Source organism: Sceloporus undulatus, chromosome 2 (genome assembly GCF_019175285.1).
Source record: "Sceloporus undulatus isolate JIND9_A2432 ecotype Alabama chromosome 2, SceUnd_v1.1, whole genome shotgun sequence".
Lineage (NCBI taxonomy): Eukaryota > Metazoa > Chordata > Lepidosauria > Squamata > Phrynosomatidae > Sceloporus > Sceloporus undulatus.
In genome coordinates, this window is record NC_056523.1 from 177,758,278 (window position 1) to 177,783,322 (window position 25,045).

The 25,045-nt window shown below is 43.4% G+C and overlaps 1 protein-coding gene across 2 annotated transcripts in view; it reads right to left on the reverse strand.

Moving 5' to 3' along the window:
• The window catches only part of RARG (retinoic acid receptor gamma), a 168,290-nt gene extending 153,764 nt beyond the window's left edge, over positions 1-14,526 (reverse strand). Inside the window, exon 1 of one of the 2 annotated variants that reach the window (XM_042452763.1) lies at positions 14,067-14,526. The gene's annotated coding sequence lies outside the window, so the exon portion shown is untranslated. The remainder of the gene's footprint in view (positions 1-14,066) is intronic. The other variant, XM_042452765.1, reaches the window with a different exon arrangement.
• Between the last annotated feature and the right edge of the window lie 10,519 nt (positions 14,527-25,045).

Genomic DNA, 25,045 nt, shown 5'->3' on the forward strand with positions numbered 1-25,045 from the left:
CCAGCCAATTTGCAAGGCTCCTCCTGACTTTGCAAATTGGCCAGCTGAAAGCGGCTGGGAGCCGGGATTTAGGTGGGTTTTAGGTGGGAGGTGGCATTGTTGGCAAAATGCGATAATACCTGGCTGTATCCCAGAAGAGGATTCAAACTGGGAAAAGTAAGCTGTGTTTTTAGCTGTTCAAAAACTCCCTAGAGGACCCAAAGTTTGATAACCATTGCAATCAGTGCCTACTAGACTGGGGTTTTTTTTTACAACAACTCTCATAATTCCCAGATACCATGGCCATGTTCTTAATAAATAATTACAACAAGGCCAGTGATGGCAGAGAGAGAGAGAGATAGATGTATAAAGAAGTTACATTTATTGCTCTGATAAAACTTTTGGCAACTAGTAACCCTTGCCAATCTCCCTGGGATCTATCTGTCTTTTGCCTACTCCTGCACTAGTGCCAAATTGGAACATTGCTTTTCATTTCTGCCTGCTTCCCTGATAGGTGTTGGATCTCTGACCTCCTGTTTTGCTTCTGAGCTTTTCATTTCTTCTACCCTGCTTGATGAAGGAGCCTAGATCTATAGCTTGTCCTAACTTGCAACATATCACCATGTAACACAGTTTTGTCTCCCTCTACACCAGTAGTTCTCAAACTTTGGTCCTCCCGATGTTTTGGACTTCAGGTCCCAGATATCTTGATTGTTGGCCAAGTTGGCTAAGGCTTCTGGGAACTCAAGTTCAAAACATCTGGAGGACCAAAGTTTGACAACATCTGCTGTACACCAAGCTGTAACCCATCACCTCTCCAAAGTATGCCATTCAAACTATGGGCCATTTAATCTCAAGCGCAGCCAAGATGGTTCAGTCAAGCAGTGGTGGTTGTTGTTGTTGTGTGTCAACAGCAGCTTTGTCTTTTTAATTTCTTAGCCCCGGGCTGTGTTACATTAAGGTCAATTTAAAAGGGGGGAGAGGAGCATCTAGTCATATACCTACTTCTCCTGAAGAGCCATTTTACCCCACAGGTCCATTGCTCACATGGAAGGCTGCATGTTTTTTAAGACAAGCCTGCTTCCTACGAATAGTTCCATCTTGTTAGCCACATGAAGGAACAAGCCACAGGATGAGACGGGGTGTTCAGTGCTGAGCCAATCATCCTTCTGGACTGGTATCTGCCGTCAACATTTCTGTCTTCTTGGCCCAGTTCCTGCATTCACAGTCTAGTTTATCTCCATATTAAGATGATGTGTGGTTGCAGAGGTCAGATTTAATAATGACCCCAGGAGAAGAGTTGTGGGTACAGCACCAAACTAATTAAAAGGGCAATAACCTCTGCACTTACCACAAATCATCCCAGAAGCTGAAGAACCTAGGGCCTAATTTATCCTAACACTCAGGGCTGCAGAGTTTGTTCATCTGTTTGCATTTTCTACTTTTGTTTTCCTGATCTACTTTCAGCACAAATCCTTTCAAAAAATTATATATATATATATATATATATATATATATATAGTCCCAAGGCTGGGACTCAGGGCAGCTTACAACATTAAAAACACCATACAGTTAAAAACATACAGAAATAGTATATTAAAACAGAATTAAATTGCTACAATAATTAAAACAAATTCAATACTAAAATCCAATTTGAAAGATTAAAATGCTTAAAATACATTAAAACAATATAACAGCATCCTGTCACCTGCCTTAGAAACTTTCTGTTTTAAAAGGCTGTCCCAATTTTCATCTGTAAAATGTTGGAGAATATGTGTTTTAGACTGGTATAGTTGCCTTTAGGTGCCAGTGCCATCAAAAAGTAAGACAACTAAATATGCTTCCAGGTTGAGGGCTTTTAAGACTGCTACTCTCCAAATGACTTTCCATCATTTCTTCCTTAACCAATTTCTTTGTAGAATGAAAAATGATTGAAGAACCAGTGAAAAAAAACAGAGGAGCATTACACATGGAAGACAGTATCAGTTTGGACTCCCTCTTTCCATAAAAGCCTGTGCATAAGGTAAGACGACTGCAGAATAAAAGCCTTTTCTGGAAGCAACCCAAGTATAATTGACTGCCATGTTTCTGTGCATAATTTTCTTCCTTATTAGCTGCCCTAGCCATAACCTACTGGTACCTTTGAAATATTTCTCAACTCACTAAATGTCAATATGTCTGGACTCATCAAAGTCTTTAGCTCTGAATTACGCCCTATGACTTTTGATTTCTTCAGCCTATTGCAGAAACCACCAAACAGACAGGCTTCAAGAGTCTCCCTGTATTCCACTCAAACCCACATGTTCTGGGGGCATGGATAAATTCCTTTAAACCAGTGGCATCATTAGGATTGTTGTCAACCCAGTGTTGTCATGCTGTCAAACCCCATCTCAGAGTCACCAAGTGGTCTCTTGAGATCAGGCTGCTATTGAAGAGAAAGGTGTGAGGCTTCCAGGAGTTTGTTGTAGTGTGCTGACAACATCCCAGAGGGCCGCCTTTGGGCAGGTGGAACCTGGTCCTTGGCAGAATTTTCAGTCCCTGGGAGTCCCAGTCTAGATGTGGAAAGTTGCAGCAGTGCACTCCACAACTGAAGGCAACTGAGGTGCCACCCAATGTGGTCTGTACCCCTCCAGAAATGCCCCTACCAAACCCCTTTGAATATCATGCTCATCCTCTTTCTACTAGACCTCAGTTCTACAATCTGTCAGTAGTTCAAATGAGGGGATGCAGCAGTGGTGTCTCTCAAGTTGGTGTCATGCAGGGTCGTATGGGGAGGTGAGCTGCTCTTGCCCTCCTCCCACCTGGCCAGACCACTGCAGCCGCCCCAAGCCCTAGAGCCAAACCATATCCTGAACCCACCCAAACCCCCCACCAAAGTCTCTAGGATCCAGCATGACTCTCTACTACTGAGGGGGGTTGGTATGGCAGTCTCTGATGGGCCCTTTTAGGGGCCAGCATGGCTGCTGGGCAAGGGGGAAGCTTGCCCAGTAGACATGACAGTTTCTTTGGTTGTACTACCCCAAGGGGTAACAGCCCTCTTTAGGATGTCACCTGTTGTGGATCCACACCCCCTGCACCCCCCTAATGATGCCATAGGGATGCAGTGAAATGTTTGGGCAAGGACAAATGAAGCCATTCCCAGCACCCCTCCAGTTAAAACCTGCCACCGTTTTTGTTTACAGTCACAGGGAGAACAGGCAGGGCCAGTCAATGCAAAAAGCTTTGCTGGATTGTTTCCTGGGAACAGGGCAGGTCTTGGATGAAGCTCCTTCCCACTCAAATCCCACAACTTTTGGATTCCCTGAACCAACATAAAAAACAACGGTCGTGTTTTTTAAGAAATGAAGCCTCTCAATAAAACAACAATCATGTTTAAAAAAACCTAAAGCCTTTCTATTGTAATCTCTCAGCCAGTTAGGGAATCAAAGATATGTCCCAACCATCCTAATGTATCACCTCTAAGCCTAAGTTTGTTGAAATGGGAGGGAGCCAGAAATCAGAATGCTGGTGAATGTTGGATTTAGCTAGATTTTTTGTAGGGTGGGAAGGGAATGATCCTTTTTGGATTCTACGTTGCAGAAACCCTTAGGCAGTATAGGCAGTGGCCATGCTGGCTGGGGGATGGTGGGATCTGTAGTCCCCAAAATTGGTTTTCCAAATTCTGGATTTAGCTCACTACCTTGTTCAGCAGCAGTGGGAAGTAAGAGTTCGATAAACTTTATTTTGGCCAGCTACCAAATTTCTTTGGCTAGGCTTTACCCCCTATTTTTTTTCTTTTTTGGCCAGCAGTATAGCTGGTAAGAAGAAGTCTGCCAAAAAAGCAGCAAAGAAAAAGAGGCCAAAGAAAGGACAGTGATATGTGGAGCTGTGCTTGTGCCAAATCAACCCAAATTCGGCAAGCAGAATGATGCAAATTAAGTATATTTGCATGCATTGCTTATTTTGCATGGACTCCAAAGAGGAGCCAGAAGAAAGAACGGTAAATCATGGCAGAAGAATAAAAGGCTGTAAATAAAGCAGTAAAGCCCTATTTTTCAATCACTGACACTTCCTTTGTTTGAAACCTCATAAAATGCTACTTCCACATGTCCATTCTCTATAATACTGACAGCTAGAAACTTGGCTTAAAAAAAATAACTTGAAAGTTTATATTCTCAGTATATGCCCAGTTTGCCTCTCTATCCATTGGGTACACATAGACCTTGGCAGCTACCACACTGCAGAATTAATTCAGTTTGACACCATTTTAGCTGTTATGGCTCCATCCTATGGAATCCTGGGATTTATACAGTCAGCCCTTCTTATACACGGATTTTTTATGCATGGATTCAAGCATCTATGGTTTGAAAATGTTCCAAAAAAGTATACATTTCAAATATCAAACCTTGATTTTCCATTTTTTATAAGGGACACCATTTTGCTATGTCATTATATTTAATGGGACTTGAGCATCCACAGATTTTGTTATACACGGGGGATCTTGGAACCAAACTCCGGTGTATAACAAGGGTCCACTGTATAACAAAGGTCCTCTGACAGAAGAAGGCTAAATATTTCACAAAACTACAAAACCCACAACTGCATAGCATTGAGCCATGGCAGTTAAAGCAGCATCGAAGTGCATTAATTCTGCAGCCCTAGTTAAATGCTACCACAAGAAAATGGTGCACCATGGAAGAAAATATTTATTTCCCATGTGGACAGAAACTGCCATAGCTTCCTAGCCATTTCTCCCAATGACTCAATGCAAGTGACAAAAGCAGAAAGAATATTGGACAAAATCAAGGAGACCTGGCTTCTTAGACTCAAGAAGCACAATCCCTCTTCCACTGTTCCCCCACTAAAGGGTGGCTTACAATATAAATTAAAACCAAATATGTCTAAAACAATATAAAATGCAACAATTAAAAACATTAAAGAAACAATACAATTAAAATATTCATGGAAAACAGTTCAAAATACATTCAAAGCATAGTATAAAACATATAGTGTGCTGGGGTTTTGTCGACCCTCCATATCCTCAGATTCTTTATCCATGGATTCAACCATCCATGATTATAAAACATTTCAAAAAGATATAAATTCCAAAAAACAAACCTTGATTTTGCTACTTTATATACGGGACACCAGTTCACTACACCACTGTATTTAATAGGACTGGAGCATCCATGGATTTTGGTATCTAGAACAAAACCTCAGCACACTCCATTTTAAAAAAAAAGCATATTCCCCAACCATCTAAAATCTGAAGCTTGTTTGAATCAAAAAGTCTTTGCTTCCTGGTGCAAAGTAAGCAGAGAGAAAGCCAAGCAAGCCCCCCCCCCCATTGGAGAGAGTTACATAGACTAGGAACAGCCACCAAGGAGGCCCCCCTGTGTCCTCATCAGATAATCCTGTGAGGTTGGTGAGAATAAGAAAAATCCCTAGCATGGATTCCACCAACCTGTGAAGATAACAGCAGTCTGTTCTCACAACACTTCCAATGAGTGTACCATAACTTATGCCAGGGGCATCACTTGGGGTGTGCAGAGGGTGTGGATAACACCAGGTGACAAGTGTCTGCCTTTTGGCACAAATGGGCCATGGCATTCACCTGCATCCCTTTAAAATGCTGAAGAGATAGTGTGAGTGGGTGAAGCTCAGTGGGGGAAGAATCCCAGGATTTTTGTTTAAAATGATTTAATATTTTTAATAATTTAAATAAAAATGTAACTCTAAATTATTTTAAAATTTTATTTAAAAATCTCACATCTTATCAAATTTTCATTTTAACCACATTAAATATGTACATGTAAGGAATCATAGAGTTGGAAGAGACCGCAAGGGCCATCCAGTCCAACCCCTGCCATGCAGGACCTCACAATCAAAGCACCCCCAACAGATGGCCATCCAGCCTCTGTTTAAAGACCTCCAAGGAGATTCCACCACTCTCAGAGGGAGTGTATTCCACTTTGGAACAGCAGATTTAGGCTTGCATAGGATACTGTAATTTAAAGGTATAATTTTAATTTTGCTAGTTGTTTGTCAGAACTATTACCATTACGTTCAGTGATATACAGGAATTACAATTTATGAGAAACGTTAGTACAAAAACAATACTAAGGATTCTGTATGGTGTGGTATTGGAGGAGGTCAGTGGGGAAGAGACACCATGAGTTACTGCACTGGGTGATGCCAATCTTAGTGATGCCACTGACTTATGCATGAGTAGCAGAGACTTATTCCTACTGTGGAGTGCCCCAGGCATAAGCATTTGTTACTGCAGAGGGCCCTGCCCTCTCCCCCTATTGTGTAACAATTTTTGCAATGTTTTTGGATCAATTCAACCAAGCTGGCTGTGTAATAGTTTTTAATATGATATTTTTACATTGTTTTTATTGATATGTATGTATTTTTATGTTGAATTTTAATCTGTAAGCCACTTTGATCATCGCGGAAAAGCGGGATAAAAATAAAATCTATTATTATTATTATTATTATTATTATTATTATTATTATTAACCAGAGTGAGACAAACATCTCAGATCCCAGATGCTGGGGTTGGGGAGAGATGACAGTCTAACTGTTCCTCTTGAACTCTCTAGATATTGTCATGTAGGCCAACTGTGTGAATCAAACAACCAGTCTTGAGCTTACTGCTGCCTCAGATGTGGTATTCAGCTATCCGTCTGTATGTGAAGTGGGGGAGAAGGCATCATCTGGTCCTTCATCTCAGGTAGCTAAATGTCTTGGGGCCAACTTTTGGCTGGTTTGCTAATTATTCCTTAAAAAAGTGATTTGAAAAATATGCCCTAGAAAACTCTGGTGTTTCATGGGCAGCTTAAGGTGTTCTCTATATCACAATCCATAATGGAAAAAAGATTCCCTGGATAATAGACTGCCCATATACAAGACAAGAGTTGGATGAAGAGTTTGAGTGATGTAACTTTTTTAGCTACAGCTCCCAGCATTCCCTAATCAGCATGGCCAATGGCTACTGATTCTGTGAATGCTGTGAGTTGTAGTCCAAAAAAGTTTTCCAATCTCTGATTGTATGGCACAAACAGTCTCACTGAAGCCTCACGTGATCTGAGAGTGCATTCTGGAACATATCCCTGAATCCTTTGAAATGGGAGAAGTACCCTGATCAAAAAATTGAGAGGATAAGTTTCCCTGTTGGCAAACCACTGCCTAGTGCCCACTTTACAAGTATACCTCAGTTAACAAAATGGATGTATTCCTTGGCATTACTCTGTAACAACAAAAATATATTGTTACCACAGGCAATTTGGGAAATAATGGGGATATAGTCCTATACCACAAAACAGAGAACAGCTCAACATGTTTGGGCAAATTTCTTATTCAAAACACAAAATATGCACATGTGAAATTAAACAACCAGGTCAGATGTTGAATAAGTGACCAAAAATATGTTGATCGTTCTAGAGACCACTTGAAAATTTCTTCCAAAATGCATCCAGGGATGACTATTTCTTTCACCAGCCTCCACTTTTCTGATGATTTCCATTCCATAGATCAATTGGTTTGTTGTTGTTGTTTTTTAACTTGTTGGGAATACCTACTGAGGAAGGCTATTCTGCTTTCCCTTTTTCTTTCTGTTTTGCTGTTGATGCATGCTCAGTAAGGGATTCTGGAGACAGCTGCTCTTTAACCTGCCTTCTATAGCAGCCATGCACACTGTGCTAAAGTAGGATCAGGTAGAACAGAATCCCAATCTTCCCCAGCTCAAGCTTTATTACATTGTTTACTGCAGAAATGATGCTGCATCCAGCAATGAAAGTCTGTGTTTCTTCAGTCCTCCTTCACCATTCTCCCAATGCCACTAATGCTAAAAAAGACTTCCAGCTAGACATAAAACAAGGAGGAAGTGCAGGCATAAAAAGACTATAAAAGAGGGTTCTTTTGTCAGGGGCTTTGTTAGCTGAGGTATGGCTGGATTCTATTTTCTGCTTTCTTCCTTCCTCTTTCTTTTTAATCATATTTATAAAAATCTATTTAAAAACAAAAACAAAATGAGATGAAGGAGATTATCACATGGAGGTTATCCCGTCCTTGTCCCGTTCCTGTCCCACCCTTCCCATGCGATCATGAGAAGGACTTTCAGATGACGTCATGCAGATCCAGTCATTAACCCATCTAGGAAGTGTAAATAATCATGATTGCACAAAAGACTTTCAAATGACATTGTGCAGATCCCATCATTAACCTATGATCAAAATAACGTTGGTCAGCATTTTGCATTAACAGAAGTTTGTGTTATTGCAATGCTGCTTTAATGATGGGTTAATGGTCAGATCGACACTATAACTTGAAAGCCTTTCACACTATCGCAGTCACAGACAGGTTAATGATGGGATAAGGACAGGGCACAATCCTGTTCCTATCCCATTTGTGTGTCATAATCTCTGAAGTTAGTGGAGAAAGATAGAAATTATGCACAAGAATTTTGCTACAACAAATTTTGTCTAATTATGGCCCTGTACAGACAGGACAAAATAAAGCTGCTTCTGGTCACTTTGGAGTTATGCTGCTTGAATGATGCATGCGTCCTAAGAGGCCGGAAGCCACGCCAAAGCCATGCTCCAGCCCTAAGGACTGGAGCGTAGCTTTGGTGCAGCTTCTGGCCTTTTAAGATGTGTGTGTCATTTGAACAGCACACCTCCAAAGTGACCCGAAGCAGCTTTATTTTGGCCTGTCTGTACAGGTCCTATATTACTTTTCTATTATATTTCAGATATGTTTTACTACAGTGATCACCATGATAACTGCTATGAGCCAGTGTGGAGTATTGGTTGAATATTGGACTACATCTCTGGAAACAAGGGTTCAGTTTCCCACTCAGCCATGGAAACCCACTCGGTCACCTTGGGTAAGTCACACTCTCTCAGCCTTAGGGGAAGGCAAAGGCAAAGGCTAATACTCTGAACAAACCTTGCCAAGAAAACCCTGTGATAGGTTTGTCCTAGAATCACTATACTTCAGATTGAAGGCACACAACAACAAACCTAAAGCATGCAAAAGAGCATATGGTTGTCACTCAGTTTACAATGTAGCTGTGGACTCATACACACTTTTTAATTGGACAACTGAACAAAAATGTAGCTTCAGCTCACAGTGAATGATTCAGATGACCCAAGAAAGGAGCTTCTACAAACAAGGTAAAATAGAAGCCACCAAAAGATAAGAAACGGTGACATCAAAGATTAAAATTGGGTCAGCCAATTTAGTGCCCTACAGGTGTTTTGGGTTACCACCCTCATAAACCCCAGTCAGCATATACAATAATCCAAAAATTGTAATCCAAAACATCTGGAGACCCCCAGTTTGACTACCCTACTTTAGAAAAACAGGACATCATCAAAAGTAATAAGACTTGAAAAGGAAGGTAAAATACTTCAAATAAGTAAGAACAAAGGAAGGTCATGATTGTGGAGGGAAATTAAAACAAGAACTAGGAATCACAGAATCATGGAGTTGGAAGGTACCTCAAAGATCATCTAGATCACACATACACACACACAGAAGGCAACAGCAGACTCTAATGGGAGCTACTGGGCAATATATAGCCCAGTGTTTTCCCATCACCAGACTCATCCCTTTAATGTTAGAGTGGACAAACTATGGCCTCCCAGCTTTTATTAGACTTCATTTTCCACCATTTCTTATCATTTGCTATGGTGTGCTCGTGTTAAAGGGAGTTGTATCTAGTGTTTGAATGGCTGCACTTGGTCCTCTCATCCACCCACCCCCATTTTACAGGAAAGGGAGAACTACCACACTCGTAGAGCTGAACAGAAACCATTTTGCTCTCATCCAGGCAGTTCACTTGGTGACTTTCTGCTAGCTGGTATCTCTTAACAAATATAAGCTGTTGTAAAGAAGAAAATGAGCAGACGTACCCCATTTATACTCCCCTGAGTTAGGTGAAGTCATAAAAAGTAGGTTAAATGCCTATCACTATGTATATGTATTGCAGGTGGTCATCACTGGGCTACAGAGTAAAAGGCATATATGAGGCCTTATTTGGAGTCAGTCTAATCTTGCAGATAAGCCTACAAAAGCTACAGAACCATCTGTCTAATAGTATTCATACAAATGTTTGTATATGTACTGTGCTGTCTATATTCAGTTTTTACTCATCACAGGCCACCAGTCAAGATGCAAGCCTCAGTTTAATTGCATCTTTTAACTGTTTATTTTTGGAAGAGTGTTCTTGCTAGCAAGTAACATGAAAGACGTGTTCCACAGAGACAAAAATAACAGAAATCCAGATCCAGAGGTTTCCAAGATGTCTTGTTGCTAGATCTTGGTTATGTTCTGGAGAAGAACTCCTGAATCCAGGAGCAGGACACCCCTAGCCCCATCTCCACATAGCTACTTTCACAGGTTAAAGCCAAAAAGACTCTTGCCAAGAAAGCCCTGTGAAAGGTTTGCCTTAGAATCAACATACCTTCCCCTTTTCTCCAAGGAAACAAGCTAATGTGAGGAGAATCAAGGTTAGTCTTATTTTTATGACCAAAGAGACAATAGATAGGCACAGACAGAGGAATCAATTTTCACCCACATGCAACATTCACAAGGTACAATTTTGTGAGAGCAATTTGCAAAATCTAGACCTAGATCAATTGTGCTCTTCTTCTCGCATGGTAAGCCAATTACTGAACCTTATCGCACTCACAGTTTTCCCATTCTGTTCCTGTTAACAAGGTGGACAGATCAGGAAACGGGCTGACGGCGAACGCTATCGCATTAAGTCTTCTTAGCGTTATGTGAACGCGAAAAGAACGATCGCTATCGCACACTGCTAACGGAGAAAACGACCTGTTGTCATTTTTGGACCTCGCTGTGAACGGGTATCACTGCACAGCCAGGTCCCATCCCGATGACGCCCCGACCATCCCCTGTCTTTGCGCATGCGCAGTTTACATTTATTCCTGGGTTTAGTGGTTAATTAAGGCATACCTACCTTTGTGTTGCCATAATCGTCCTCTATTACCAGGGATAAAATGTAGGACAAAATGTAGAACAAACTGTAGGACAAATACAGCACAAAACTAAGCCCAAAATGTAGGACGTTTCAGAAAAAGGTCCAACATTTTTGGCTTACATTTGTCCTACAGGTTGGTCTAAAATTTGTCCTACATTTTCTCAATGGTAAAAGAGGACAATTATTCCAAACCTACCATATCTACCTGAAATCTTTTTCTGGTATCAAACACTGTTTCCTACTTTATTTTTCATATAGAGACATGTCTAGATGTTCTATAATTTTGAGGAATGAAAGTCGTTAAAACATCTTGCAAGGGAACCTGGTAAAGGAAAGATATCATGATGGCCCATCATAACTGTAGGGATCAGACGGGGATATCGCACACGGAGGATTTTCCGTTCTCATAACATTTACTGGTGAGGGAGGACGGAAGAGAATCGTCGGGGACATTTTACGCGAACGGAATGGAACGGGAACCCATTGCAAACATCTTGGTAACGAGGCTATGCGATAAAATCCATTCCGTTCCGTTACCATTGAGACTTCAGAACGTTTACAAACATGTGTGCGATAAACTCCACCTTCCTGTCTGTAAGCCTTGCCTCCCCAATATTTGCGGGGGGGGGGGGGAGAACAGAAGATATTCAGGTACATCACAAACTAGAAGATAGAGGTAAATTGGAGAATAAACTAAAGTCTCAGGGAGCAATCCTCAATTTTTCCTTTAGGGGGTGCTCACTTAAAAGATCCAAACTTTACCTGGGTGCCATTTTCCAACCAAAAGCTTAACTTCATTATGTTAGCCTGCTAATCTACATAAAGAAGCCAATGGGGGCATAAGGGAGGGATGTCTAGGCCTGTCTTCAATCAGCTTCTAATATAGATCATGTGAGCTTCCTATTTTTGGGATCCTATACACCACCATGTCCTTAAACTGAGCTCCATTCATTCAGACCCGAGAATGGGATTCACTGTTATGCTGGCATCTAGAGAAGATCACCAAGGTAACAAAAGTCTTTGCCTGCGCAACAGAACAAAACAGACACACATGCTATTCTACCACAATCATCAGCCAAGCTTAAGCCAATAGGTTACCCAAAGTGTGCTCTCTGTACGTGGAACAAAATGACCATGGTACACAGAAGAGAAATGTAGGTGGGACTGAGATATGAAGATGTCTACTGATGTGGGTATGGGTGTGGATGAACTTGCATATAAATAAAGAGTTTCTCTGGGAGAAAATGAAGTAGTCAGCTCTCTGTATCCAAAGATTTTTTTTTATCCATGGATACAAGCATCCAATTCTTGAAAATATTTTTAAAAATCTCATTTCCAAAAAGCAAACCTTGATTTTGCCATTTTATATAAGTCACCATTTTACTATGCCATCTCATTTAATGGGACTTGAGCATCCAGTGATTTTTCTATGGGGGGGGTTGTCCCAGAACCAAACCCCAGCAGATACCAAGGGCCCACTGTCTGCTTTGTAGGAGTGAGTCAAAAATAAATGAATGTATGGGAAAGTTTGTGCAAGGATGGATCATCACTCAATCTCAGAGAATCAGCCAGCAGACAACGTGTAATCAGAGTGGTCTTTTCCTCCTAGGGTGGAGCTTATTGGCAATGGTTTTTCAAGGCAGCAGCTTTGCTTGATTAGGAAGGTCCAAGTCGGGATGCACAACTGAACACTGTCCAGTCTTGTGGCAAATATCTGCGGCACGGTGTAGGGGCTATTTACAGCCCCAAAGGACTTCAAAAGAAGCTTCAGAAGGTATGTGTTTGGTCAGTACCATGTTCCTAAAATGGACCAGACGTCAGGAGAACAGGGCCAGAGCTCTTATGCCCCACCCAATCCACAGCCACCCACTACAACACTTTCCCTGCCAAAGCCTAGAGAGTCTTTCCTCCCTCAAAACCCTGCAGTTGCCAAACACTTTCCCTAAGGGGTGGTATGGGCAGCCACACCCCTTCCCCCACAACTGAACCTAACAGCATTATACACAGAGAGCAAACTTTCTTGTGCCCACCCATGCTCCTTGTGGCTGCCACCAGCTATATGCGCTTCCAAACAGTGTGCATTCAAGAAATAGAGATGCTCAAAAGTGAGGAGATGGAGTGAAAGGTCAACAATCCTCTCCCTCTGTCATGCACAATACCAGCCCTATATGAGCCAGCATGGTATAGTGGTTTGAGCGGTAGACTAGGACACTAGGAGACCAGCGTTCGATTCCCATCTCAGGCATGGAAACCCACTGGGAGACCCTGGGTGAGTCACACACTCTCAGCCTCAGAGGAAGGCAAACACAAGCTCCCTCTGAACAAATCTTGCCAAGAAAAACCCAGTGATAAGTCCACCTTAGGGTGGCCATGCGTCAAAAAGGCACACAGCTTCAACAGTAACTATTCACCCTACTGTGCTCTATTACTCTTTTCAGTTTAGGGAAGCAACAGTCCTGACAGTTTGTAAAAGTAGCCAGGCTTGCTAGTACTTTTACACTGCTACAAGTTCCCAAGGGAAGTAACACACACTTTAAAAGCAGGGTGGCAACAGTTTGTCAAGGAATTGGGGAACGAGAAAGGCTAGCAGAAGGCCAGCAGGGACCTCTGGGTTGTTCCAGCCAACTCATCCCAAGCTCACCTAGACGAAGAGTCCCCAACCTCCACCTTCCTCATCCCCAAAACACAGAAAACCCTTCACAGTTGGTCCTTCTACATCCACATCTCTCTCAGAGCCACTTCACACAAATCCATCGCCTGTCAACTCAAGCATTCCCCATCGCAGCCTTACCCATGTGTGGCTAAGGAGCCATCCCCAAATATCTGCCACCTCAGACATGAACACACAGTTTCACTTTTCCCCCTTCCTCCTTCTCTTTCTCCCTCACTCAAACAACCCACCACCGGATCCCCACAGTGACACAAAAAAGTTTTTTTAAAAACCTCAAAGGCCTCAGAAAGTGAAAAGAAACAAGACAGATCACAACGGATGCCTCTCTCCCGCAAAGCCGGCACAGCAGTGCGGAAAGGGAATCCAGATGTCAAGCCAGAAATCTGACCTCCGACCTCCCTGTCAAGGCCCAGGGTCTTGACCACTCACCTGGCTGCCTCAGCAGACTTGGAGATGCAGAGGGACACCAGCTGGAGTCAAGGGAACTTTCCCAGTCCCGTCTCTCCTTGCTGGTCCTGAGCAAGTGTGCGCCTCCTTCTTGCTGAGAATCTCTCTCTCTCTCTCTCTCTCTCTTTTTTTTTTTTAACGTTCACTAAGAAATCATTATACTCGGCTATTCATAACCCCAGCAGATCATGTGACACAGCCCTGAAAATATACAGCACATTTTTTCAAAAACCACAGAATGACTTCAGGCGAAGACACGGAAAATATTTTCTCTCTCCTCCTCTTCTTGCTGCAACGGCGGCTGCTGTTGTGTCGCTGCTGTTGTTGCTCCCGCCGGAGTCCAGGCGTCTGTCAGAAATTGTCAGAAAAGACTTGACAGCAGGACAGGACCCGCTCCAGTGTCACAGAGCCGAGTGGTTTCCTTCACTGCTGTAAGGGAGGAAAGATGTGTCAGGAGCCTGGACCTCACCTACAGAGACACAAACACCCAACTTGTTGGTTTGAGTGTCTGACTGTGAGCACTCAGTCCTAAAACACAAATGCTGGAGTTTTGTTTTCCTTGGGCTTCTAGTGCGGGGGGGGGGGGGGGACTGATCAGGAAGGAGAGACCAATCCTAAAATTAACTCTTCCCCATCCCTCAGAGCAAGTTTAGGCCATTTCAGTGTCTCACTGGGAAGAAGGCATCGAAGAGTTCTCCCCAGGTGGATTCTGGAAGTTGTACCAGTTTTCAAAATATTTGACAGGAAACCTGCCCTCCTAAGAAAGTTTATCAGAGAAATCCCTGGAAAAGAAGAGTGTTGGTGGAAAGTAAGGGTGCATCTACATTGTAGAAATAATACAATTTGATCCCGCTTAAAGTGATATACCTCCATCCTGTGGGATCTTGGGATTTGTAACTTTACAAGGTCTTTTGCCTTTGCTACCAAAGATTGCTGGTGCCTCACAAAACAGCAAATAAAGTGGTGTCAAACTGCATTATTTCTACAGTGTAGATGCACCCTAAGTTTCTCTTCGACTGCGTGCCCTATGCTACTCATCTCCACAGCACCACCAGCTAGGAGTAGCTGCTGATGTTTTATGATGCCGTCTCAGTTCGTACATGTTCAGGGTGACAAGACATCCTCCTTTTCCTGGGCATGTCCTACATTTCAACCTTCTGTCCAGCAGGAATTCCAAAATCTCCTCCACTTTGAGCCTGACGAAGAAGCATGCATTTATATTTATATTATATTTATGTTTTTAGCTTTTATTTTGTAATGTTCTACGTTTTTCTTGAATGTCGTACATTTTACGGTGCCTTGTGCTCCTTTGTGGTTATGACAGCTCGTCACCCTGTATGTGTTGAACTGACTGGACCAAACGATCAGCTCACTGTCTGGGTAAAGGTGTTGAGCACTATTCAATATATCCAGAAATCCTTTGTAAAATACAGAGTTTCTATGGTGGTTTCTCACCAGATTCCTTGATAGAGACACCAAAGCAGAAATAGTTAAGAATACAGGAAGCTGAGTTTATTACAAGTCAGACCACTGGTCAACCCACTTCAAAACTACCAACACTGACTGGCAGCAAAATTGCAAAATTTCAGTTACACCTCTTTCCCAGCCACACCTGGAGATGCAGGGGATTGAACCCAAGATCTTCTGCAGGCAAATCATTGTTCTCTCACTAGTCTTATGGTAGAAAATTTGAGAACTACTATGCCACATCAGCCTTCTTATTTAGCACAAGCCAAAAGTCAAGAAATCCAAGGTAATTCCCATTGACATGACGATTTTTAATGGGATCAGTGATTGGAGATAACACTGGAGATCTCTCCTCCCCCTAACTGTCATCCCAAAGCAAGCAGAGGAGAAAGTGTTAACCCTGATGTTATCTCCAATTAGACATAAAAAATAACATTGATTTTCTTTGGAAATTCCTTGCTGTCCTTTGGGATAGCAGTGTATCATCAATATGTACCATCACTAGTACTTAGCAATCCACACTTTCAAACCAACTTTACAAAAATCCTTTCTATTTATGCCTTGTCCTTGTTATATCGACACCCACCACCCCAACTCTTAGTGATAGGAGTGATGTGTGGGGGAGTCCTCTGGCTTGGCACAGCCTCATGATCTGTGCCTAGGAGAAGAGGCTAAGCAGAGAGCTGAGCCTTCTTCATCTGACAGCTGGACTGCACATCTGAGGCAGTTCCCCTCCAAGTCAGTTCAGTGGTCTTGAGCAATCCTGGTTAAACTAGTTGCCCCCCACCCCACCCAAATAAATGCTGCAGGCTTATCAGCTAGCAGCCGCCTGTTCTAACAAGAAGCCTCTCCTTTCTTGTTGCTCCTGACACCCATCCGTTCTCCATGCATGGTTGGTAGCTGCGTCTGTGGCCCTCCCTTATTCTTCTCCACACCATACAGGTTCCAATCTATCTCTTGTGCTATAGTTTGGCTCCTGATGTCTCCCTCACCAATACTGGTCTGAAAGTTGCCTGACATGGACCTAGCAAAGCTATGGTTCAACCACCAATCTGGACACAATTTTTTCCTGAGCTTTTGCCATATCAAGGCCACCTATGCCAGATTGCTGCTGTAGTTATGAGCCTTTGCCTGAGGTTTGGTTCCAGCACCCACCATGGACCAAATTCTGGGTGCTCAAATCCAATTACAGTCACCTTTCCTAATTCCTAAATCTGGGATCTGTGCCCTTGAATATCCGTGGAGGGATGACCTCCACTATCTCCAATGACGTGCACATGGGGGCACACTCCATTCAAGCCTATGAGGTTTGAATATGTGCGAGCCCCCATTTGCACATAGGGGGTCTGGAACGGATTCCCCACAAAAACAGAGGGCCAACTGTATATACAATGGCATAATAAAATGGTGTCATTTATATAAAATGACAAAATCAAGGATTGCATTTTGGAATGAAAAAATAAATAAATTTCAAGCTGTGGATGGATGACTCCATGGATGCAGAATCCATGGACACGGAGGACCAACTATATTTTACTAATGGGAAAACTCAGGTCAATTAAAAACTTGGATTTTTGAGTGGTTTAGGGTGGGAAACTATCCCCATCTAATTGTGCTATCAAACCAGTGACAACGGCTGACTCTAGTCTAGCAATCCAGGTTTTAGAATGAAATCATAATCCAAAAATAGGTTCAGCAGCTTAGAGAGATCCTTGAGAGTAGTGGTTCCCAAACTTTGGCTCTCTAGGTGTTTTGGACTTCAACTACCAGAAGCCCCAGGCAACTTATTCAACAGCCAGGAATTCTAGGAGCTGTGAAGTCCAAAACATCTGACAGACCAGAGTTTGCCAACCCACCTGGCATCAGCAGCACAAACCACCACAAAAAAGTTTGTTGCTAAAAATCTACTACATTGCAAATCACTGGGCCTATGTAGTGATCGAAACAATGTTATTGTGATATTATGTGGAAAGGGTGCATCCATGCGTGTATACACACACACACATTCTGCAGCTTCCTGACACAGCAACCATGATGGAATAGTGCTTTCTCCACCAGAGTATCCTTTTCTGTTTGCACGCTTTCAGTTCCTGGCACATTGTGCTGAACAGGTGAGGAACCTGTAGCTCTCCCAATGTTTTGGAATCAACTTCCAGGAGTCTCTGGGGCTCCCAGAAATTAGTATGGTCAATAGCAAGCTTTGGGAGTAGCAGTTCAAAACACCTGGGGAGCCAGATGTATTCCAACTCTGTTCTACAGGCAGTGGGTACAAATTTTGACTATACAGGCACTAGTTTGGCAAGTCTAATGTACATGCCTATTTACCAGCAGAGCACCCAGGGGCTTAAATAACATTTAATTTTGGAAGCTGCCTTTGGTCCAGTTCGGAGTATCTTTTCTCTAGAATTGCAGCTGTGAGGACAAGGAATAAAATCTGTCTAGTAAAATAGAAGGCAGGCTCAATGAAAGTACTGGTCTTGTTCTTCAGCCAAGTCCATTCACACTGGATTAATTTGCCAGGATCAAACTGGACAAGACACTACTCACCCAGTGAGTAACTAAGTGGCTAGCTTTTTAAGACGAAATGGCAGGCACAGGGCTAGTTAGCCCCTCCTCAAAAGGGATGAAGTGTTGCTGAAAAGCAAAAGAGCAAAAACAAGCCTAGTCCAAGCCTAGGCCTATTAAAACTGAGAAAAGTACTAAAACTAAGCAACCACCAGGTGATTGTTCCATCCAGCATCCTATCTAGAGGTCCTAGAGGAGAAATACTTATTGATTTATTCAAGGGAACAATAATTCATAATATTTTTTAAAAAAATCTGACAGAATGGACACCATTTCTCAATCTGCCTGCCTACACTTTGCCATGCAGTTGCATCAGCCAACAATTTCTAGGTAGCTTCTGCCTGTCTCCCTATATAGACTAGAGATGGAGTGGTACATGGGGATGATGATGCCAGTTCTGCTATGTCAGCATTAAAGGCAGCAATTTAAACTACATTTTCTAGAAAGTCTTAAGAGTGAATACTCAGTGGTTATTCAGAGTTGCTTGCAAGTGAGCCTGGGGAAAGCATGCAGAGGCCCTCAGTTCATTCCTAACATTTGCTCTTAAGAGTACTACTGTGAGCCTGGAAAAGTCTGTCTATCCCTGGACAGGGCTAAATGAACCAAGAGTGACACAGTAGATTTGTCCATTCTTATCTGTAGGGGATGTGTTCTGGGCCACCGCCACTACCACCCCTGGCAGATAACAAAAAAAAAAAAAAGAAAAAAGCAGGACCTCACGTCCCGTTCTTTGCTATGGCCACGCAAATGCATGCAGCCATGCACATACATCCATTTAAAATAATGGGGCTTGTCATCCACGGAAGCTCAAATCAGTGGATGGCAAGCCCACAGATAAGAAGAGTCCACTGTATTTGAGCAGCTCCATGCATTCACTGGACTCATGAGACTGATTTTCAATGGTGAAACAGTATTAAAAATGCTGTAGCATGTACTAGGATCACCACATTCTGGAAAGCCTTTAAGAAATGGCTTGAGGCAGGATATGAGTCAAAATCCTGACCATTACCTACCAGTGTTTCTGTTGGCCAAGGAGGATCACCAAGTGGTGTCTCTAGCAGAGGCAGTGAGAGGAACGCCACCTTAGTGACACAAAACTATTACATCCTTACAACAGGCTGGGGCACATTTGGCCCTCCAGGTGTTATTGGAAAACTCCATCAGCCCTAGTCACTTAGACATTGCTGAGGGATGATGGGAGCTGCAGTCCAACAACATCTCAAGAGCCATCCTTACTGTGCAGTGCATCAGCCCTTACTAATTATGTGCCCCATTTATAACATTGTTATACAAACAGCAAACTAACATGAGGCAGCATGAAAAATGTGGATTCCAGTTTGATCAAATCAGTCCCATGACCACTTCAGCACATGACACATCAGGCAAAGTGGATGTCTCTGTATATTGGTCTGATCAGAGAAGGACAACCTCCCTGTAATGAACCAGCCAGCCTTCTGTTGTAACACAAACAGCCCCCAGCATTTCTTAAGGATGAAAATAGCCTCCGATGAGAGGATCTTTTGGTGGCAGTGGGAAGGAGTTCTGACTGGTTACTGAGCACCTCCAAGATGGGAGTCTGGCATGCCCACCCTTGCTTCCTTGTCCCCATATGACTTCAGCGCAGCAGGATTAAAGAGACCCAACCGTGACTGTAAGAGGCACATGAAACGCGTCAGTCCCAAGCCGTGACAGAACCGTGAAGTTCAGGCCAATTTACTGTGAAAACAAAAATATGCTGCAGCTTTAACAGGCAATAGAGCTTGCCTTTTCTCTGTGGGACGCCCAGCTTAATCAGATGTTGCAGAACACAAGTCCTTTCTCTGGCCCAGAGACCACACTGTAGAAGAAGCTTCCCCATCTATGGAGGAGACCTCCTGGCAATCCGATTTGGCCATCTCCTATCCAACTATAGCTCACAGCCTAAGAAAGGCTACATTGTGATTTTAAAGGGGGGCAGGCAGAAGGGGTCTGGGCTCTCTGGTAGATCCTTGGGTGATCAGCAAGGATTCCTGACTCCCTGTTGCTAATAATAATAATAATAGTAGTAGTAGGAGCAGCAGCAACAACACAGCAACCTCCATTAAGTTGGACTTTGAAGGGGCATAACAATAATAAAGCAGGGTTGGATTTTTATATCTAAAATCTGTGCGTACCACTTAGTTATGGCATGTAAAACCAATTCTTGGACTGAGGAGGATTTTTTTAATGCTAAAATGACCCATTGGAGTCATTCAAGGCAGAGGGAGATATGGAGGGAGGAGACAATTAAAACACCAAGGAAGAGGGGAGCTCAAGAGGGTACTTGTGGTCCCCAAGCTGTCTCCCCATCCAAATAGTATGAATAGCCTCAGTAACAGTCTTCCTGGGTTGAAGCTGCTGCTGCTGAATACCAGATCAGTGAATGGTAAAACAACTGCCATTCAGGACCTGATCCTGGAAGAAGAAGCTGACCTGGCATGTATAACCGAACCCTGGTTGGATGAGACTGGAGGAGTTAATCTCTCTCAGCTTTGCCCACCAGGTTTCTCTGTGCAGCAGCAGGCGAGGCCTGGGGGACAGGGAAGTGGAGTTGCAGTAGTCTATCGTGACCATCCCCCTGACCAGATGCCCCCTCACACAGTCTACAGATTTTGAGTGTGTTTATTTAAAGGTGGGTGGCTGGGACAGAATAGGGATTCTGTTGGTGTACCGCCCACCCCGCTGCACAACAGTCTCCCTTCCTGAGCTAACCGGGATGGTCTCGGGGTTGGTGTTGGAGTCTCCACGTCTATTAGTACTGGGGGGACTTCAACATCCATGCTGAGACTGCCCTTTCAGGAGTGGCTCAGGACTTCATGGCCTCCATGACAACCATGGGTCTCTCCCAAGTGGTATCTGAGCCTACTCATGCTGTTGGACACACTCTGGACCTTGTTTTCTGTACCAGGTGGGATGATGATGATTTTGGTGTGAAAGAACTCTCCACAGTTCCATTGTCATGGACGGATCATTATTTGGTCAGGTTTAGACTTACTGGAACTCAGAACCTCTGCAGGGGAGGGGGACCAATTAGGATGGTTTGCCCCAGGAGGCTGATGGATCCAGATGGATTCCTGGGGGCTCTTGGGGAGTTTCCTGTCACCTTGGCAGGCGATTCTGTTGAAGCCCTGGCCAACCTTTCGAATGGGGAAGTGGCCAGGGCAGTGGACACAATCATTCCTGAGTGTCCCCTCTCACGGATTGGAGCCAAACCAGCCCCCTGGTTCTCCAGGGAGTTGATGGTGATGAAGCGAATGAGACGGAGACTAGAGCAACATTAGCGGAAGACTCGGAGTGAATGTGATCGAACACGGGCTAGGGCCTATTTGAAAACCTACTCTGTGGCAATGTGGGCAGCAAAGAAATCATTTTTTGCTGCTAGCATTGCATCTGCAAGGAGCCGGCCTGCAGAGCTGTTCAGAGTGGTCAGGGGCCTTTTACACCCTCACCCTCAGGTAGAGGATACAGACCGCTCGGAGGCTTGCTGTGAAGAATTTGAACAGCATTTTGCAGATAAAGTTGCTCAGATCCACTCCGACTTGGATGCTACAGTTGATACAGTGTCAGTGGATATAACCTTGGCTCCTATCAGTCCAGTGTTAATGGATACTTTTCAATGTTTGCAGCCTGATGATGTGGACAGGATCCTTGGAGAGGTAAAAGCCACAACATGTATCTTGGACCCTTGTCCTTCTTGGCTTGTTAAACAGGCCAGAGGAGGACTGGCTGAATGGGTAAAGGAGGTAATCAATGCCTCCTTACAACAAGACAGAATTCCATCCTGCCTAAAGGAGGCTGTTGTGAGACCTCTGTTTAAAAAAGCCATCCTTAGATCCCACAATAATGAAAAACTATCGGCCAGTGTCTAACCTACCATTTCTGGGCAAGGTTTTGGAATGTGTGGTGGCTTCCCAACTCCAGGGATTTCTGGATGAAACGGATTATCTAGATCCATTTCAATCTGGTTTCAGACCTGGCTATGGAACAGAGACAGCCTTGATCACCTTGGTGGATGACCTACGCAGGGAACTGGACAGGGGGAGTGTGTCCTTGTTGGTTCTCCTGGACCTCTCAGTGGCTTTTGATACCATTGATCATGGTATCCTTCTAGACCGCCTCTCTGGGATGGGGCTTGGAGGTACTGTTCTACAGTGGCTCCGTTCCTTCCTGGAGGGGCGAACTCAGAAGGTGGTACTGGGGGACTCCTGTTCGACCCCGTGGCCATTGACCTGTGGGGTCCCTCAAGGTTCTGTGTTGTCCCCTATGCTGTTTAACATATACAGGAAACCGCTGGGAGAGGTTGTCCAGAGTTTTGGGGTGCGGTGTCATCAATATGCAGATGACACTCAACTCTACTACTCCTTCCCACCTCAATCCAAGGAGGCTGTCCTGGTCCTAAACCAGTGCATGTCTTCAGTAATGGACTGGATGAGGGCAAACAAGTTGAAACTTAATCCAGACAAGACAGAGGTGCTCCTAGTCAGTCAGAAGGCAGATCGGGGAATAGGGATCCAGCTTGTGTTAGATGGGGTCACACTCCCCCTGAAGACACAGGTTTGCAGTTTGGGGGTACTCTTGGACTCAGCTTTGAACCTGGAGGCCCAGGTCTCTGCTGTGACCAGGAGTGCTTTCGCACATTTAAAACTTGTACGCCAACTGCGCCCGTTCCTTGAGAAGCCAGATTTGGCCACGGTAGTATATGCCTTGGTTACATCCTGTTTGGACTACTGTAATGGGCTCTACATGGGGCTGCCTTTGAAAAGTGTTCGGGAAATTCAGCTGGTTCAAAGAGCTGCTGCCAGGCTATTAACAGGGACAGATTACAGAAACCATACAACGCCCCTGTTGAAACAGCTTCATTGGCTGCCAGTTTGTTTCCAGGCACAATTCAAGGTCCTGGTTATTACCTACAAAGCTCTACATGGCTCAGGTCCACACTATTTGGCAGACTGTTTCTCCTGGTATGAACCGGCCCGGACTCTAAGATCCTCTGGGGAAGCCCTTCTCTGTCCCAACATCATCACAAACATGGTTGGTGGGGACATGAGAGACGGCCTTCTCAGTGGCTGCCCCTAGACTCTGGAACTCCCTGCCCAGGGAGATCAGAATGGCTCCCTCCTTGATGGCCTTCTGCTGGCAGGTGAAGACCTACCTGTTCATTTAGGGATTTACTATACGGACAGGCTAGGATGTTCGATGTTGGACCAGTTTAAAAATTCTTTTCAATGTACTTTTTATTATATTGTACTATTTTTTATTATTATTTTTTATTTTAATTTAAATTTTTTAATGCTGTGAAGCTGCTCTGAGTCCCAGTCCTGGGAAAGGGATACAGATAGATAGATAAATAAATAAACAAACAAATAAAATAAAATAAAATAAAATGCTCAAATTTCTGTAGCAGGCTTTTGAGCCATGATCTCAAGATCTTAGTTTGGGTGTTTGGGGGTTTTTTTGTGTTTTTTTAAATTGCCCTTTCAACAAGTTCAGAACAGCATCAAAACCACCCTCTGATTCAGAAAGCTTCATGGCTGAGCAGGGGTATGAATCTGGTTTCTCATACCCCTCCCAGCTTCATTACACGACGCAGCAAAACACAGTCACTAGAAGCCTGGGACAAAAAACTCTACATAAATAAATAGATATAATAATACACAAGATTCTTTAAACAATACTGAAACATGACTTCAATATAACTATGGCGGGATACAGACCGCCCAATGTTAGTGTACTGGATTGCACCTGTAGTAAATCATGTCTGTGATAGCCAATTCAATTATTCATTCTCAGTCAAGAATCCTATGCAGAGTCTATCTGTCAGCCACACATTAAGAATGTATAAGCACAAAGTTTCAGCAGAGTGCATATAATACCCTCTCTTGTCCCCAACACTAGGGAGGGAGAGGGAGAATAGAAAATAATGGGGTGCACTTTCTCTGTTCAGAAAGGAATGGCTTGGAATTTAACCTAGATTTATAAAATCACAAGCTGAAAAGTATCAGAAGTTGATCAAATTTAATTACATGCCCATGTGGGGTTGTGGGGGAAGTAATCAATACTGCATTCACCCACAGGATTAGACAAGACAATTCAAGCTACTAAGCCAAAGACAAAGGGCAGGAACAAACATGTTTTTGACAGTTCTACCATCAAAATGTGTGTATATATGCCTTACATACATAAGTGGGGTGGACTGTTATGATTGAGCCCTTTTTGCTCCTATTAAGCAGCTCCTGTGGCTTCTCTACTTTTTACCCCCTTCCTTTCTTCCAACCCCTCTTCACCTGGAAATGAAGAACAATGTCCAAGCCTCATATTGCCATTAATTCATGCTTTCCACTGCCACTATGTTCAGTGTTTCCCTATTCCATTGCACTGGCCACAGTTTGCAGGGGCAGCAAAAAAAGCAAGCATAACAAATGTGAATATAAATGGGGAAACATGGGAGAAGCTATCTGAATTTAAACCACATGCACAATTCTTTCAAGCGTTTTAGATTCACAATGATTGATTTAGAATGATAATTTATGTCTGTAATCCCAGGGCTGTTCCCACTATTTCTTCATTTGAAATAAATACAATTGGCATTACTGCAAACTGGAACAAATAAATACATACCCTCCAACATTTTGCAGACAAAAGCCAGGTCACATGTGGCCAAACAACCTCAGAGTGTGGTCAAGATGGCAGAGAGGCTGTAGCAGTTTTCTTTTGCCTGAGCTTACTGGAACAGCAGGATTCTGCCCCCTCTTCTCCCCACTGCTGAGCAAACAACTTTTGTGCTTTGAATTCAATTTACAGCGATGGAAGTAAACTGAGAACAAAGGAGGGATGTGGGAGAAAGAGAGAGAAACTGGGACATTTTAAAAGCAGGCAGAAAAATGGGATAACAAAGGGTTAATCAGGACTGT